The 19,082-nt window shown below is 38.2% G+C and overlaps 1 protein-coding gene and 1 long non-coding RNA gene across 3 annotated transcripts in view; one reads left to right on the forward strand and one right to left on the reverse strand.

Annotated features, from left to right (window-relative positions):
* LOC148132096 (uncharacterized) lies at positions 1-2,584 on the forward strand. Its single transcript, XR_015747583.1, has 3 exons — positions 1-133; positions 1,053-1,168; positions 2,507-2,584. It is a non-coding gene; the product is annotated as an uncharacterized LOC148132096 (long non-coding RNA).
* Positions 1-4,941, reverse strand: part of MYOT (myotilin) — a 56,980-nt gene extending 52,039 nt beyond the window's left edge. Inside the window, exon 1 of one of the 2 annotated variants that reach the window (XM_026686820.2) lies at positions 4,741-4,941. The gene's annotated coding sequence lies outside the window, so the exon portion shown is untranslated. The remainder of the gene's footprint in view (positions 1-4,740) is intronic. The other variant, XM_087955265.1, reaches the window with a different exon arrangement.
* Between the last annotated feature and the right edge of the window lie 14,141 nt (positions 4,942-19,082).

Genomic DNA, 19,082 nt, shown 5'->3' on the forward strand with positions numbered 1-19,082 from the left:
TCAAAGGCCACTGAGTGATCAAGGCCAATCAGGACCATTGTACCACCAACATTGCAAGTCTTCCAGAGGTCATCAACAATTGCAATCAATTCCATCTCTTAACTGGTTTTGAAACCCAACTGAAATGGTCCAGGTAAGTTTTGTCCTCTACAATCCTCTAAAGCTGCAAAATCTAAAATTTTCTAGCACCAGTGATGGCTTCATCACCTCTGCCTCCTCTATTTTATTTATTTATTTAACAATCTATATGGCTACCCATTTTACCAATGCAATTTTGGGTGGGCAGGACCACTCTCACTCATAGTTGCATTCATCACCATATGAACCCACCACACATCGTCCAGGACAATCTTCACTAGCCAGAGGGAGATAGATTTAAAGGACTGGAATCTATCCCACTTCCTCCCCTCACAATCATTTGAATTGTAATTGAATAGTAGTGTAGGGACACAATTAGAAGACATCTACCTTGCTATCAAATATTTATACCTAGTTCTAATACAAACCAACAAAGGGATTCCCAAAGGTTTTTTTTTTCAAGAGGCAACTGTAGTTTCTTGTTTTTCTTTGAAGACACTTAGCTTCTCATCCAAGAAGCTACTGAAGAGCCGAAGAAGCTTCTTGGATGAGAAACAAAACATCTTCAAAGAAAAACAAAGCCCAGTTGCCTCTTGAAAAAACACCTTGGGGACAACCATGAACTGGATGATTGAGAATCTCCATAGACATTCAACAAAGGGATTCTTAACCTGAAACCACCATAGCTAATTTTGTTTCATCTGTCCATCAAGTTTTCAGTTTTCAGCAATCTAAGATATTCTTTTATGAGAGCAAGTATGCAACAAAACCCATCCTCATGTAGCGTAAAAAATGATAAAAAGCTCAGTGTCCTGGCAGTGCAGCTGGTTATTGTTATGAAAATAAATAAAAGAAAAGAATGCAAGAAAATAAAACAGGATAGGAAAATCTCACAATGTTGTATATGTACATATCTAATGTGTATAGTGCTTTTTAAATATCCTTATTGACATTAAATTTTTTATTAAAAATAGAAATGTTTTAATGGTGGCACAGTGGTTAGAATACAGTATTGCAGGCTAATTCTACCGACTGCCAGCAGTTCAATTCTGACCGGCTCAATGTTGACTCAGCCTTCCATTCTTCCGAGGTCAGTAAAATGAGGAGCCAGATTGTTGGGGGCAATATGTTGACTCTGTAAACTGCTTAGAGAGGGCTGTAAAAGCACTGTGAAGCGGTATATATGTCTAAGTGCTATTGCTATTATTTACTGTGGGCCACATAACATGGCCAGACCTGTCTTCTCCACTTTTTGTCACCCTATGCTTTCTGGTTACATGCATGACTATTTGGGAGAAGGTAGTCCTTTGCTGTCTGACATATAGTTCTGCAATTTTTGATGCAAGGTCCACAGTTCATAGGCCAAACAGAATTACAGAGAGAGAGAGAAGGTGGGGGGAGAGGGGCCGGGTGGGGGGAAGGGAGAGAGTGATAATTTGTAAAGTAATGATTAGGGACAGAGAAGGTGGTTAGGATAACAAATAATATATACAGGTAGTCCTCAACTTGAGCCCAACATTTCTGTTAAGCAATAGAGTTGTCAAGTGAGCTTTTGCCTCATTTTACAACCTTTGTTGTCACAGTTGTTAAATGAATAACTGCTGTTGTTAAGTTCATAAGTGACTCTGGCTTCCCCATTGACTTTGCTTTTTAAAAGGTTGCAAAATGGGATCACATGAGTCCAGGGCACTACAACCATCACAAATACATGCCAATTGCCAAGTATCTGAATTTTGATGATGTGACCATGGGGATACTGCAACAGTTGTAAGTGTGAAAAATGGTCCTAAGTCATTCTTTTCAGTGCCATTGCAACTTTGAATGGTCACTAAACAAATGGTTGTAAGTCAAGAACTATCTATATTGGACTATCAGGAAATCTGTGGAGCCACAGCTAAACCTAGCTAAAACGAGGTTCAGTGAGTAGGGACAGTTAAGAGGTTCTCCTTTCTTTCCAAAATATACAGGGTAGTCTCTTCTTTAACCTTCAAAAAACAGAAGCAAAATAACAGTGTTTGAAGAGACCTTGGAAGTCTTCTAATCCAACCTCCTGCTCAAGCAGGAAACCCTATACAATTTCAGACAAGTGGTTGTCTTCTCTTCTTAAAAACCTCCAATGTTGGAGCACCCACAATTTCTGGAGACAAGTCATTCCACTTATTAATTGCTCTCACTGTTAGGAAATTTCTTCTTAGTTCTAGGCTGGTTCTCTCTTTGATTAGTTTCCATCCATTGCTTCTTGCCCTGCCTTCAGGTGCTTTGGAGAATAGATTGACCTTCTTTGTGGCAGCCCCTCAAATATTGGAATACCGCTATCATGTCTCCCTTAGTCCTTCTTTTCATTAAACTAGACATGCCCAGTTCCTTCATATGTTTCAGCCTCCAGTCCTCTGATCATCTTTGTTGCTCTTCTCTGCACTTTTTCTAGAGACTCAACATCCTTCTTGTATCGTGGTGACGGAATCTTTTATCACTGATACTTGCTGGAGACAAAACTGAAATGAACTACAGTAATATTCTACAACATGTGGCGGTAGGCATTTAACATTTAGAGCTTGCGTCCATTTCCGAGTTGTAAACATTTTACTTCCACAATAAATAAATCTTCTTGGGATAGGAGATATCTAATTATCTGATATCTGATCTACCACTCTCCAGCATGACCTTGGCGACTGCTTGATCCAGAATGCTGGTCTAATCCATAACCAGGTTCTACAAGACTCTCCTTATGCTGTTGTAACCTGAAAATCACAGCTCTCAGTTCCATATCCTGGCTAAAACCCGAATAGCCCTATTGACAGGCTCCACTTCCCATTTTGCGATAATTTGTCACACTTAGCTTGGTAGTCCAATGCCTATGCCAGTTATGCGGGTCAAACTTCAACCCTTACGCTGCAAACATTTAAGACAAAATTTAATTTAGATGCAAACTATATAGGGCTTCCGGATGGTATATCAGGTTCCATGGCTTGCAGAGGAAATTAGAAAACCAGAATTGTTTCTTTCTGCAGAAGATAAATAACATGTTCCCCATAACTCACAAATGCTAAACTGGCATAAACAACACCTGCTCAGCTCCTGAGAAGCTGCCGAGAGTGGATCTTATACACAGCACATTGCAGTAATGTTATCTTCCGCTTCAGAGAACTATGAAAAAAGGCTGAACACGAAGGAAACTCTTGTAAGCTTCCCATCAGTTGCCTATGGGCTACCACTTTTGGTATTTTTCTGTTCCAGAAAATTTCATGGAGGTCTCCTGTTCTGAGTTTAATCCAAGATTCCTTTGTGAATGTATCACTTATTTTGCAGCATTCCTTATATTAGTAAAATGGCTTAATAATCAAAAGCCAGCTCGAGACGTAGTGGCACACTGCTGAATTAAATCTCATCTGATATGTGAACATATAAAACATTTAAAAAATAATCTCTACATATTACTGACTCAAAAAATAAAAAGATAAAACTTATGAAAGCTGTTCTAGCCAGGTGAATGTTCAGATGGATTAAAAGGATCCTACTTTTGTCAAATAGGGATGGTGCTAATCTGCATGTCTTAAAAGGAAACTTAACTGAAATCTACACCAGTTTCATCCAGCCATAGGTGGAATTTATAGTGATTTGTATTGCAAGTAAATATTAGATAAAATCTCCTAAAAATATAAAGCTTTGTTCTCATTTTGCTTCTTGAAAGTACAAAACAAGATAATGGGATATCCCATTTTCGCCATCCTGCTTCCCTTCCTACAGAAATGTTAAACTACAATTCCTATCACTCCAACCAGCAGCTACTAGAAATTATGGATTTTGTAACTCATCCTTTCAGAGGGGAAGCTAAGAATAGAACCCGTGACTGCAATCCTAAAAGTGCCAATCTGGCTGTTGTGTAACTAGATTTAACCTCCCAGCCACTTTGGAGTTTTTAAATCTTGCATTTTAGGTTAGCAAACAATGCTGATCCAAAAGTCTCATTTCCGAGGCTAAATAGTTTGAAAAGTAAAACATTCTTTGGTCAAATACGCTAATTCCTCATGGGATGCTTTATTTTTATTTTTTTAAAGTTACCTATCTCATAAGAGCAGCACATTTATATATGGCCTTTGGCCACATCATATCTTTTGAGGATTCTTCTGACTAATTGTGATGTGCCTCAAAATGTGTTGCAAACACATCAAACATAATGAGGTGTTTTGATAGCAAGGGGAATGTGGATTTCTGGGATTAACGGAATAACAGAGGCCGCCTCCGTCTCTGCCAAACAATCTCCCTTGCAATGCTGGAAAGCTCAGGCCACGGAGCCCTGTCTGTCTGGGAAGTATAGCAGAATCTATCCTTGGAAATCCGATCCGATTAATTTCTAATTTTACCTATGTGTGTAGCATTTAATATAGAAGCAGCTGAGGGAGTATAAATCGACTGGGCTGTCAAGCAGTTCAAGTGCAGTGCTAAAGCAGATGTCTCTTTTTCAACACACCCAAGCGTTCGGACAGGCTGCAATGGCGCTTGAGCAGAAAAACAAGAGCCACAAAATCATCTCCATAGGAAGCAGGGAAGGCGGGCAGTACCTCGAAAACCCCAGAATGAATGCTAGGGTGTAAACTGAAATCACCCATACGTAATTGATCTTGCTTAGCTCAACGGAAACATTCCATGCTGTTTACCTACCTGTTCGTTTTATAAGCAGTTAAAAAAACAAGTCTATTCAAGGACTTTTGCGGTGCCACCGTGAATATCCCTGGTGAAACTCATCTATCTCCTTGAAAAAGGTAGTTTATAAATCTCACCCTACAAGTTTCCAAATCTTCTGTGCTGAAGCTAAGCTCTTGGTAGACCCTTGAGCTTCTGGGTGTCACGCTAATCACTTAGGGATAAATTGGGGAAGTGACTTCAAGGTCTGCTCAGATTTCGGCTTTTTTGTCAGCTGACTCAAGATTATAAGACAAAACAGCAAGGCCTGGGCTGTTATTGCCAAACCATGACTGTGGAGCCATTTCCTATGAAATTCTATATGACGTCTCTAATCAAGATGGATTGCACAGGCATCTAAACCAGCAGAGACTCTTAGCCAGTCTTGTTCTAAAAGAAACAGGCACAGTGGGTGAAAAAAGTGTTCAACCAATTTTGCATTTATTTGTCCATAAATGGAAGTGCAGAAATGAACCGCGATTCTATTCTAAAATTCTGTTAGAACTTAAACATGTAACTGTGACATATTAAAATCTAATTGTGATTTTAGATATGAATTGTTCTTTTAAAAAATGAACACTGAACATGCTATGATTATTATCTATTATTAGGAGGCCACAATTACTCTGGATATTCACTGTGCCAACCCAGGATTTGTCAAGTAAAACATAATTGCAGGAATATACCTTAGTATAATGTGTAGTCTATGTAAAATGATGTCAGAAACATTGCACCAAGGTTTTTTTTTCTGAGACCACAGAATTTCATCTGATAAGAGGCTAAAGTTGTATATTTTTTAAAAAAATACATAATAACGTTCATATACTCCCTTTAATATATTCACGTACATATACATATTGCAACATTATGGAAAGTTGCAAATGTTAAACCTCGCAAATTCAATTTCTATTGAATTTGCCAGTTTTAACATTTCTCTGGCTACCTTCTCATCTTTAGTAAACGTTGTTTTATAGATTAATATGCCTACTCAAATTATTTTGCCATTTATGTAAATTGCAATTGCTCACCCCATATTTGTGAGACTACGGGGATGCTGTGTCAGCTGGAACTCTAAGGACCTGTTACAAGTTCCCCTCATTTAGCATTCTTATAACTTTGAACAGTCACTCAATGAGTTGTTGAAACTTGTTGATTACCTATAAGTGCAGCTCAAACTTTTCATTTTTAATTTGATAGATGGTTACATTCCACGTAATGGGAATACCTCTGCCAATCAGTATGCACCATGAGTTTGCTTGAATTGTGCATGTGTAAAAGTTAATAAACGACACTGTTTTACTGAAGCGTGGACATTGGATTCCTTAGGGTAGATCCGAGAATTGTTTATTTATTTATTTATTTATTTGATTTGCCAATTGTTTACAAGATAATAAGTATAAATGTATACATAGTTGTGAATACATTTGCTTATTTCTCTTAAATAAATGCCATTCATCTGAGGTGAGCACTTCTGACATCGTTCATCTATGGAAGGTGCTAATTCTAGATTTGGGTATGAAGGGAAGAGTTATGGTGGAATATTTGATTGTGCCTGAGTAAGAGGGGACTATACCTCGGGTGAGAGAAAAATGAGAAGTGTTTTCCTACCCCAAACTAAGGCCAAATGGAGTGGATGGGGAGAGTCTTGCGTTCGGTGGGTAGCAGGTTCTTGTCTGACTAGATGGTTTGTGCAGAGGGGAGTATGTGTGTGTGTGTGTGTGTGACTTAGTTTGAGCAGCTACCCCTCTGAGACAGTTGTAGGAGAGAAGGGTGGGAATGATAATTGATGTGAAGTTGGTAGGGATCCACCCAACAGATGGGGGAAAGACTGCTTCTTGACACAGCACATAGTTATCTATAAATAAACAACAGAACTCACAACCACAAGTTGTGTAATGGTCACCACCCTGATGGTTTCAAAAGAGGATTATAAAAATCCAAGGAGTTCAATGATCAAACCCTACTCGTCCTCATAAGTCTACTAGTCTCTGCTATATTGACTCCCAATTGCTAGAGCAAAATGGCATTGCTCTTACGTCTTACTAGTTGAGTTCTCATTAGCTGTAGAAGGAACAAAATGCTGGACTAGATGTGTTTTTAGTCTGACCTAGCCTGGCTGTTCCTAGGATAGGTCCGATATCTTGACCTGAAGAATTGCTGAGATTGCTGTCAAAACGTAAGTGGAATGTGAATAACATCCATTGTTCCCTCAGTGATGTTAGAAGGAAAGGAAATTCTTTCAACTTGCCATTAATGTCAGAATAAATCTCACTGATCTAACCATCCTCTCTTACTAAGGCCCATTTAGCATCATTTTTTGCCATTTGAGGTTTTATATGGCTCTTCTGAACCCACACAGTAGTCTTAGTCATCATTACAGCCCATCCCAAAGGATTTAAAAGTAATTCTTTCTCAGGACAGATGGTGTATCTTCCATCCAGAAATCACTCCAAAGGCAACTCATTTTAAAAAAAATAAGCATTTCCAGTGTTTTCTTTGAGAACACAAACCTAATAAGGTTTCTGAACTTTGAAAATCATTAATCCATGTCTTTATCTGACAGGATTCATTCACTTTCATTACTGGTTGTTTTCCCTCTGTCGCTTTCCTACATTAATTTCTCCTGATTGAATAATTTATGCTCAGCCTCACTCCCTAGCCCACCCTAGAGCGGACCCTTTTGTCCTACAAACTTCAGCCAATGACTTCCTAAATTATCTTGGCAGGCTAAATTACATGTTTTCCAACCAGTGTGCGAATCACCAGGAATTTATTCCCCACATTTGTCTATGCTGACATAATCCATACATGTCAAAGGTGAGTTGCAGCTGCCTTTTGCTGGGGTGCGGGAGGGGGAGCTCACCATTAGACTCTATCCTCTTTAATATTTTTTCTGTGCCTGAATGAAGAGCCTAGATAGAAGAATATATAGGCCACTTGAACAATTCTTACTCCTTCCTGGGCAGGAACTGAAGACAAGATTCATTCAGCTCCTGTGGCAGAATTGTCTGGGGCAAGGAATTTCAACTATTATTCACCTCCTGGCATCATAATTATATGATGAACTTTTGACATTGACATGAATGTGAGGATGGCTAGAAAAGAACAACTATTTAAACCATCCGAACTTTTCACAGGGTAGGAGAAAAAAAAGCAGCTGGTCTTCAGTCTGGATATATGAGACTCTCTTCTGCCTTTTCCTCTTCTTGATTTCCTTAGGATTTTTTTTTTTTTCCTGAAATGACTTTATTTTTTTGGCCAGCAACACCTTATGAAAATATAGTCCTTCTACAGGAACAATAATTAATTAGAAACTTAAAAAAATAAACATCTGCAAAGGATGAAGATATTTCTTTTGGAAGATCTTCAGGTTGACCTTTTAGATCAGGGGTGTTAAACTGGTGGCCCGCTGGCCGGATGCATCACATGCAGACCACCCCCATCCTAGCTTCGCGAAGGGAAAAAAAAGTCACGATACGTCACGTGACAGCAATGTGATGCCGTGAGTTTGACACCTGTGTTTTAGACATATTTATTTGTACATGTAAGAACTCTTCAATTTTTTGGTTGAAGCCAAAAGGCATGGAAGCCAAAAATAGGCTTGGTCATCATACACCAAAATAGTGTTGAGACCAGAAATTTGTTTTGTTTAATTTATTTAATTTATATACCACCAGTTTCCAAATGGAATCATGATAGCGTACAATAAACCAAAATAAGGAAGATAGTAGCATAGAATATTGCTGGATATACATCTAAAATTTTATCAGAAAGATGCCTCACAGCTTCCTTTTATGAAGCTTTTATATGTATTTTTGAAAGCCACTAAAGACTTTCATGTCTTGAAATATGGTCAGAATCTGATTGTCCCCAAAAATCTATTCATTAATTGGCACAATTCGAGGTTCTATTGGTCTTTGGCAATCTTTTCTATTTCATGTTCCAAAGAACAAGTGAATGATTGCTAAAACTACAAGGAGATTCTGCATGAGGGTACATCCAACTTTTAACAATGAGTTTAGTCTAGAAAACAGATTAAAATCTGGATCTCATTTTAATTTACAGTGAATAGGCCATGCAGCATATATGAAATCAATTCATTGTAACAGCATAATAACCCAAAGTAGAATAAAATTTACAATCATTTATCCAAAATGCCCACTTTTTCGTTAATCTGGTAATAGCATACAGTCCTTGATTTATGACCACATTAAGCCCAACATTTTTGCTGTTAAACAGCACAATTATTATGTTAATTTCCCTCTATGTTATGACTTTTCTTGCCACCGTTTTTAAGTGAATCACTGCAGTTGTTAAATTAGTTACACGATTGTTAAGTGAATCTAATTTCTCATTGATTTCGCTTGTCAGAAGCAAATATCTATTTGATCATGGGGCTATGGAGTTGTTGCAATGGTCTTACGTGTGAAAAATAGTCACAAATCACTTTTTTCAGTGCTGTTGTAACTTCGAATAGTTGCTAAACAAATGGGGTATAAGTCAAAGACTACCTGTAATTCCCGTTCTCATGCACTTTTTCCTCATCCTTGTTTTATGCTCCTTAAACTAGCAATTCTCACGTAAGTTTGCTTCAGATAGTCCTTGACTTATGGCTATAATAGAGCCTGAAATTATGTTGTTAAGTTGTTACATTTGTAACATAAGGCACTCACCTCTCCAGAGGTAATTCTCTGGCCATTTTCACAGTGGTCATTGAATGTCATTAATACTGCAGACGTTAAGTGAATGCTATATTGTGAAGTGAATGCCATGTTTTTTAAGTGAACTCCTTCATTTGAATGGACATTTTTTTTCCTGGGAACCAGGAAATAAATGACAAACTACAGTCATATGTCTATGAAACACCACAAGCCAATTGTAAAGCTGACCTTCCTGGGATGAAGTCACATGACCATGTGATCATTTACAATGGCCTTTCTGTGGCTGTCATCATTTGAACAATTGTAAAATGACCAGTTGTTATGTGAGGACTACCTCTAGATTGGCCAGTATATTAAAAAGTATAGTAAAAGTCTGCTTGTGAGCTTCAACTCTTTTTGCCATTATGATTTCTAAACAAAAAGTACTTGATGAATAACTAAAACATAAAACTGTAACCCACGACAATAGCAATGAACGTGTTGGAAGTGATACACAGGCTGTGTGCTGATTGAATTCATTGGTATATAAGAGTAGCTTCATATGCTGGAAAATTATTTGGTTCCCATGAGCACAACAGTTAATGTATGATAGAAACTTCAGCGGAAATCCTAAGTGGTCCCATGAGTGCAATTTCATAACACAACTGGTCTAAATATTATATACTAACACCTTTATTTCAAGAAGTCCTTCCCTTCACCGAGTGATCTGACAGGCATGTTTTCTGGCAGCCTCTGAACTTAGTATCTGTTTTGCATCTTTCCCAGGCTATACTAAGATCCAAACCTTTTCACCTATCTGATGCATTTCCTGTTGTCATTTAAAATGATGTCAACTAAAGATGTGCACAAATACCTGCTGCTAATTTGAGAAATGTCAGCACATGCCTAAATTCTTGCTAATCCACTGTAACTCTGCATGGAGAGTCTGCTATACTATTAAGACCAGTGAGTAATAGATTTTTTTTTTTAGTTTCTAGCCAGATTACCATATTTGCAAAATATATACTGGCTGAAAAAAATACAGACCCTTAAAAAAAATCATACTTTCTCATAGCTATTGTGTTGTGTTATGTACTGTTGCCTATTTGGTATAGTTTCAGAGTTGTATTGGTATATCATGTTAATATAGAATAATATTTTAATTTATTTTTCATTTAGTATAGAAAAATATTTTATTACACTTTACATTTTATTTCTTTTAAACAACATATAAGCAGTACAATGGCTTAGCAGTTAAAGATGCTGAGCTTATCAGCTGGAAAGTTTACAGCCCAGGTTCAAGTCTCAAGTGCCACGCAATGGGTTAAGCTCCTGTTACTTGCCATAACTCCTACTCACCTAGCAGTGCAAAAGCATGCAAATGCAAGTAGATAAATAGGTACCACTTCAGTGGGAAGGTAACAGCATTCCATGCACCTCAGCAGATAGCCATTCTGGCCACATGATCATGGAAGTGTCTTCAGGCAATTCTCGCTGGCTCCCTTTGCTAAGAAATATTGTATGTCTATTGCTAATATTATGTTTGTTTCTTTGTTTTCATCTACCCCTCCCATCAGGACTGGCAGGAGAGGCATGTTACAGATCCCTTCTATGAAAGAACCTAGGAAGAGAACCTACATAGTCATGATACATGACAGCAATGTCACTTGTGCAGTTAAATGCTTCAATCATATTGCTCTGTATAAATGTCCTTTGACTAACCCCAGGAAATTTTATTATGCAGCAAGAAAAAAAAATATTTGTAATTAAGTTAGAATGCAGGAGCATTCACGGTATGTGTGCATTTGTGTGTGTATGCATACACATGGGTGTGCAAACAGACAAGATGGTGGATGTGACATTGCTTTCAAAGTCTGCACTTGTTTGAATGCATATAAGATTAGTGTTTGGGTGAAGAGTTGGGCTTTGACTGTAATGCCAGATCAACATCTTGACAATTTTGAGCTGTTAGCGGAGTATCAATTTAGTATTACAACCAGTAGTGGGATTAAACACTTTTTACTACTGGTTCTGTGGGTGTGGCTTGGTGGGCGTGGCAGGGGAAGCATACTGTAAAATCTCCAGTCAGAGGTGGTATTTGCCAGTTCTCTGAACTACTCAAAATTTCTGCTACCAGTTCTCCAGAACTGGTCAGAACCTGCTGAATACCACCTTTGATTACAACTTATATAAGAGATACATAAAACAAAATCTCTGTTGTCTGTAAACTGACATAAGTATGTCCATAAAAGCAATGTTTGTTATCTATCCCTCAAAAGGCAAACAATATTCTTTATCTTTTTAATTGAGAGGAAATGAATGAATTAAGATTACATATATTAGCATTGGAGTCCTTTTTGGTGGGGAGGGGTGAAAATGAACCTTATCCATAAAATAGTGCTAAATATAGGCCTGCTTGTATCCCAGGACAAAGCATTACATATATGTTTATATTTTACCATTAAAATCAAAGAGATTACTACCTTGCTTTAATATAAGTGTCTCTCTTGAGCTCTTTAAAAGCTCAAGACCCAGATGATGTCATACTTTTTTTGCTTTTAAGAAGAAAAATGTCTAAAATTGACTTGCACTTGGTGTCTCCTGTCACTATGTGGAAATCACTGAAGAGGAAAAATGTTGTTCCATTACTTGCACCTGGTCTGGATTATTCCACCAGACTTCCCTTTAGCCCTATTTTGTGATATAACATCTCTACTGCCAGGTATTTATTGCACTGAAATCTCTTGAAGTTTTAATCCTGGACAACAGAACAAAACTATGTCTAACAGTTTTGGAAGACTCTTATTTCAGTTAATTTTCTTGAAATTATTTCTAATAAGTTTTTATTTCTCCTTTGTGATGACTATTAATATTTATTAATGCATCCACTCTGATTTTCTTCAGGAAGAGTCATAATGTTATTGTTATAAAGACACGGTTTTCTGTTTTTGTGGAGGGTCTTTTCGTGATTGCTCCCAAATAAACGCCTCATTTTACATTATTGTAAGATTGGCCTTTATTTTTTTACCTTGACTTTTGATGGAGCATATCCAAGGCTGACTTTCCACAAGCAGAAGTATTTCTACTATTCACTGTATGTTCTATAAATAAGCTGCAAAAAGTTAGGAAACTCAAGCAAATACATTGGGGAATAGGAGGAGAGCAAAGGAAGGGCCCACGGAATAAGGAGAAAAACACTTTATGTAACTTTGGGTGGAGTCTTAGCTATTGCATTGGACTTAGCAAAGGAAAAAAAGAGTACTGAGCTCCTGCCCATCTGTACCTCCTTGAATTTTCAGAAGACAGGAGATAATGGTAATGATAATGATAATAAATAGATAAATCAAGCACAGGAAGTGAGGAAGATCTGTATGATGGAGAGTTTTCCATTCACTTTGTTAGGAATATAAGTCACCTAACAGGTATTTGGGTTAGAAATATATAAACCAGGATAGACATTTTAATACTGTCTCTTTAAGAGCATGCTAAAAACTGCAATTGGGTGTGGTTACTCAAATGGCCATAAGATGGAGCCAGAAACCTGGGTTGTTTAGCCTTAGTCTCAGAAGAGAGTGTGAGTAAGTCTCTGTTTCCTTCTGTTGGAGAGTATTGCCATTTTTCCTAATTGACTGATATTTCTGGATTTAATGTAAGTCTGTTACTGAACTGTTTTTTGACACTGGACGTTGATATTTGGATTATCCCTGGATTAAAAAAACTGACTGATTTAACTGTGAATGACTTTGGATTGCCTATTCTGAACTTTACTTAAACCTTTCTGGAAGTAAAAACCTACATTTACTGTACAGTGTATCTGTGTGCTGTATGTGTATTATTCAAACACTACTCTCAAATACGTCTCCCTGTATGCGCTCATTCTCCTAACGGGGAATTAACTCAACACACTTTAACAGCAAAGGAAATGAGCCGTATCTTGGGACAGCCTCCATTGCCTAATCCAGGGTTGTCAAACTCAATGCCCACAGGCTGGATCCAGCCTGCGGGGTGTTTAAATCTGGCCTGCGGGGCCAGCCTGGAAATAGCAAAGGACCAGCTCACGGTGCTTCTGGTAGCCAAAACAGGGCACCGAGGGAGTTACGCATGTGTGGCTCCCGTACAGCCTGTTTTCGGCCTGTACGGCCTCCTGCAGCACCCTGCCGGCCAAAATAGGATATGAGGAACCACATGTACCCCCCTGTGCCTTGTTTTGGCTGGCAAATTGTCCCATCTCCCCAACCCTCCAGCTGGCCCATGGAGAACTACAAGCTGACCCGGCCCTCGAAGAAAGCCAGTTTGACACTCTTGGCCTAATCCCTCCAAAAAATTGGAAGTGGACCTGCCCAATTTTCCTATGCAATTACCTCAGTCTTGAAATTCTGAGAATACAATGAGCCAAATGTGACTCTTTCTTCATCTGATTATGAGGAGCCTGTGGAAGGCATTGTCTAAACGGTGCTCTTCCCAAATTATTGCCAAGATGAAGTAACAAGAACAACTATCTCCATAACTTTTCCATGTGGATTCCTATCCTCCGGACATTATGTTTTCATTATGTGCTGTGTATTTTTCTTGTGGGTAGCACCTCGACACCCCAAACCTGCAATATTTTTAATGCAGTGGAAGTATCCAGCTGCCTAGTTGCTATTCTTCCCATATTAAAAAAATTGAGAACTGTGAAGGTAGCATACTATCATCTCATCAACTCTGCAATCCAGGTGCTTTCCTCAGCTTTCCTTTAATTCTAGTTAGAGACAGAAGTGATAATGATAGTCAGGAAGATCAGTCTGAATTAAATACCTACTAAAATGTTTAGGGTGCAGGTTTGGCATTCATTTGAAGGATGCTTCCACACAGTCCCTTCTACTCCATTAGAATGACCCAAATCCCCTTACCTTTTAGGCAAGAGGGAAAAGCCAGAAGAAACCTGGAACTAAGGAGAAATTTCCTGACAGAACAATTAATCAGTGGAACAACTTGCCTTCAGAAGTTGTGGGTGCTCCAGCATTAGGCTTTTAAAGAGATTGGACAGCCATTGGTCTGAAATGGTATAGGGTTTCCTTCCCAAGCAAGGGGTTGGACTACAAGACCTCCAAGGTATCTTCCAACTTTGTTATTCTATTCTATAAATCAAAACTTGAAGCAGCTGGTGTTTTGCATGCTTGCTTCTCCCTTGCCAAACAGTTGAGTTTAGCAGAAGAAATACATCTCTGCTAAATCTTTATTTATTTTTATTTATTTTGATTTGTCAATCGCTTACAAGATAATAGGTATAAGTATATATGTAGTTATGAATACATGAAATGGGTACATATAAGAAAAATAAACAATAGGACAGGGACAGTAGGCACGTTGATGCACTTATGCACACCCCCTACAGACCTCTTAGGAAAGGGTTGAGGTCAATAGTAGACAGTCTAAGGTTAAAGTTTTTGGGGTTTGGGGAAGAAACCACAGAGTCTGTTACTGAAGTCGTATTTCCTATAATCAAGTTTGGTGCGATTAACCTTGAGTTTGTATCTATTGTGTGCTCTTGTGTTGTTATGGTTGAAGCTGAAGTATTCATTGACAGGTAAGTCATTGCAATGTATGATTTTATATACCATACTTAGATCAGACCGAAGACGGTGTAATTCAAGGTTTTCTAGGTCTAGAATTTAAGTCTGGTGGCATAAGGTATTCTACAACGAGTAGAGGAGTGGAGAACTCTTCTTGTGAAATATTTCTGGACTTTCTCAACTGTGCTAATATCAGATACGTAATGTGGGTTCCAGACTGATGAGCTGTATTCGAGTATTGGTCTAGCAAATGTTTTGTATGCTCTAGTTAGTAGTGTGATACTACCAGAGAAAAAGCTACGTAGGATTAGGTTAACAACTCTTAATGCCTTTTTGGCTATGGAGTTACAGTGGGCTCTAGCACTTAGGTCATTAGAGATGAGTATTCCAAGGTCCTTTACAGAGCTTGGATCATTTACAAGGTCTTGACTATTCAGCTTGTATTTTATTTTCTGATTTTTTTTGCCTATATGTAAGACAGAGCATTTATTTGTTGCTATTTGAAGTTGCCATTTGTTTAACCATTCTGATACATAGTCAAGATCTTTTTGAAGGGTAGCAGTATTTTCTGTGGTGTTGAACAGCTTTACATCATCAGCGAAGAGAACGCAACTTGCTAATGTACTCTTCAAGAACCTGCTAGAAAACTGAAGCTCAGGAATCTGAAGGAAGGATGAGGCAGGAGGTCCTGAAATTTTGCCCCCACCCCCAAATATGACATTCAGTTTGTAAAAAAATGTGTCCCATTGCCGCTGAGCTGGAAAGAAATGGGATGAGCAATCAAAGATAGTCAGTGTTATGGATCATATAATTCCTACCTTGTTTGTCAACTGACACAAAGTCATTACAAAGAGAGAACCTTAAAAAAAAAAAACCTCCTTGAAACATGGGAAGCTTCCCCTCTGCTGGGAAATGTGGTTCCCTGGGATGAACTGTGATTTCATTAATCTGGGCTTGGCAAATGTGAGGATCTGATTGTTCTAGTTTCAGAGGAAAAAAAAACATGAGAAGCTGAAAAGAAATACGAAAACTTGAGGAATGTATGGGAATCCTCATCAGATACATTTTCTGCTTAGGTTCCAAAGTGTTTCTGACTCAAGTGAACACAAACCAATATAGCCTCCTTTAAAAATAAATGCTTCTGTTTTTAGGTCTTACAAAACTTTTCCTGCATGTATGGGGTTCCATCCAACAGTTTGTTTGTATGTACAAAAATACCTTGTGCTGCTTTCCTCCCAAGGAGCAAGCATCTTTTAATTTCATGGCTCCAGTTGCTGTCTGCAGTGTTCTCAGAAACCAAGTAAATAAAATCCGCCACTTCTTCCATTTCTTCCCCTTCTATTTGACATTCTCATTTTATAGGAGAAATAAGCAGAATAAGAGATTGAAAGCAACCTCTTCTTGTAGCTTTACTTTCAGAGGACCTGTAAATACTGGAAAAGATAATAATAAAAAAACCAGATTTGCCGACATCTAGAAACAAGTAAAATAATAACTAGCAGTCAGCTCGGGTTTGTTAAAAACAGATCATGCCAAACCAATCTTATTTCATTCTTCAACACAGTGACTAAATTAGTAGACCAGCGAAATACTGTGGACATAATATGCTTAGATTTCAGCAAGGCATTTGACAAAGAAGACCACAACCTACTTTTTGGTAAGCTAGAAAAAAGTGGGATAGATAGCATCACCACTAGAAGGATTCACAACTGGCTGACAAATCATACTCAATGAGTAGTCCTTAATGGTCTAAGTCTACATGGAGAGAAGTAAGCAGTGGGGTGCCACAAGGTTCCGTCTTAGGCCCAGTTACTTTTCAATATCTTCATAAACAACTTAGGTGAGAGAATAGAAGGGGAACTTACCAAATTTGAAGATGATACTAAGCTGGCAGGAATAGCTAACACCCTGGAAGATAGGCTCAAGATCCAGATGGATCTTGACAGACTCAAACACTGGGCCATATCTAACAAAATGAAATTTAATGTAGAGAAAAGTAAAGTCCTACACTTAGGCAAGAAAAATCAAAAGTACACATATAGACTGGGTGAAACCAGGCACAATAGCAGTAACTGTGAGAGGGATCTTGGAGTCTTAGTGGACAACCAGCTAAATATGAGCCAGCAGTGTGCAGCAACAGCCAAAAAAGCTAATGCAATCCTAAATTGCATCAACAGAGGGATGCAATCAAGATCAAGTGAGGTATTAATACCATTCTATAAATCCTTAGTAAGACTACACCTAGAATACTGCATCCAGTTTTGGTCACCACACTATTTTAAGATTGAGGCTTTAGAAAAAGTACAGAGAAGAGCAACCAGGATGATTAGGGGACTGGAGGCTAAAACATACAACGAACGGTTGCAGGAACTGGGCTTGGCTAGTCTAGTAAAGAGAAGAACCAGGGGAGACATGATAGCGGTCTTCCAATATTTGAGGGGCTGCCACAGGGAGGAAGGGGTTAAGCTATTTTCTAAAGCACCTGTAGGCCAGACAAGGAATAATGGATGGAAACTGAACAAGGAGAGATTTAATCTGGAAATAAGGAGAAACTTTCTGACAGTGACAACAATCAACCAATGGAACAGCTTGCCCTAGGAAGTTGTAGGAGCTTCAATGCTGGAGACTTTCAAGAAGAGACTGGACTGCCATTTTGTCAGAAATGTGTAGTGTCTCCTGATTGGGCAGGGGGTTGGACTAGAAGGGCCCTTTCTAACTCTGTTAATCTGTTAAATATAAGCAGTAGTGTAATGGGAAATGTAGTATTTCAATATTTCACAGGTTTATGATAAAACATAAGGCATTCTTATACTATAACAGCAGGTGGCAGCAAACTTCTGTTCATAAATTTAGCACATTGATTTACTGTCTTGGATATTCCCTGATGGTCAAGTCTGATGTGGGTGTGACCCCTTATTCGTTGTAGTGGAGAGGGAATGATAGGGGTTACAATTAAAAGACAGGTAGCTGGTTTTATTGAACAAATGTCACAATCATATATTGTGTTAATATTTTTAAACTATTTTATTGTGCTTAATGGGAATGCAAACATTTCATTTTATTTATTAATCAAATTTATATGGACACCATTATTACAGGAAGTGACTCAACAAGCAACAAATAAGCCACAATATGGCTCAGCAAGTTCTTATGAAGCAGAATCCAGGTCCTTAAAGTTTGTGTTGTAATAAGCATGCTTGCGCTCATCTAACTTAAAATGTAACAGGCTAATGTGTCTAACACCCTAGCCTAGAAATTTTCCTCTTGAGAAAAGGAAAAGGTTTATCTACTGTTATTTTAGTCAATTTTAGTCCAGTTCTATTTATCCACTCAGGAATAAGCCACCGGATCTGATTAGGTTTCTACTCAGATTAACAACTTAATCAGATTCAGTGACTTATTTTAGAATGCTTAAACAAAGTAATTCATTATCATTTAAAACTTGATTAATATTGGTCCTTAAATAAAAAATGTAAATCCAAAGCTGGTTGCTGTTTCTTTCAGTCTGTCTAGATCAAAAGATGATTTGGAGGAATTTTGAGATATTGGAAGAACAGAAGGACAAGCTACTTTTGGTACTTCCTTTAATAAACATACGTGGTTTTATTGTCCTGGTTCTCTGGCATTATTATAAACATCGCCTTTAAAGCTCTGCATGGCTTGGGGACAGGGTAACCACTTGTTCCTGGTTACATTAACCTAGCCCACCAGAGTAGGAAGGCAGGGTATGTTGTGGATCCCATCTATTAAGGAAATATACCTCATGGGACCTAGAAGAAGCCTTCTTTTTCTGGAACATCACTCAGAAATAAGGTTGGCCCCCTCCTTTTCTGAAAGGCCTTGAAGACATCAGCAGGCTTGGGGATCTCAGGTTGATTTGGAGCTGATCAGGTGGCTTACATGCTACCACAAGGGATGGAGGTTTCTGGAGTTTCTATATTATTGATTTTTAACTTTGCACATTGCCTGGAGTCACCATGTTTTATTTGGGTAGCCACATAAATCTATTTAATAAATGAACGAATAAATCAATGTGATGGTCAAATGGCCATTTGCAACTACTTTCTAAAAAGCACATCCTCTTAACTCCTTTGATGATCAATCTCTATCATAAACTTTGCCAATC

The sequence above is a fragment of the Notechis scutatus genome, chromosome 2 (genome assembly GCF_049901735.1).
Source record: "Notechis scutatus isolate UNSWTSFEM ecotype Mainland chromosome 2, rNotScu1.2, whole genome shotgun sequence".
NCBI lineage: Eukaryota > Metazoa > Chordata > Lepidosauria > Squamata > Elapidae > Notechis > Notechis scutatus.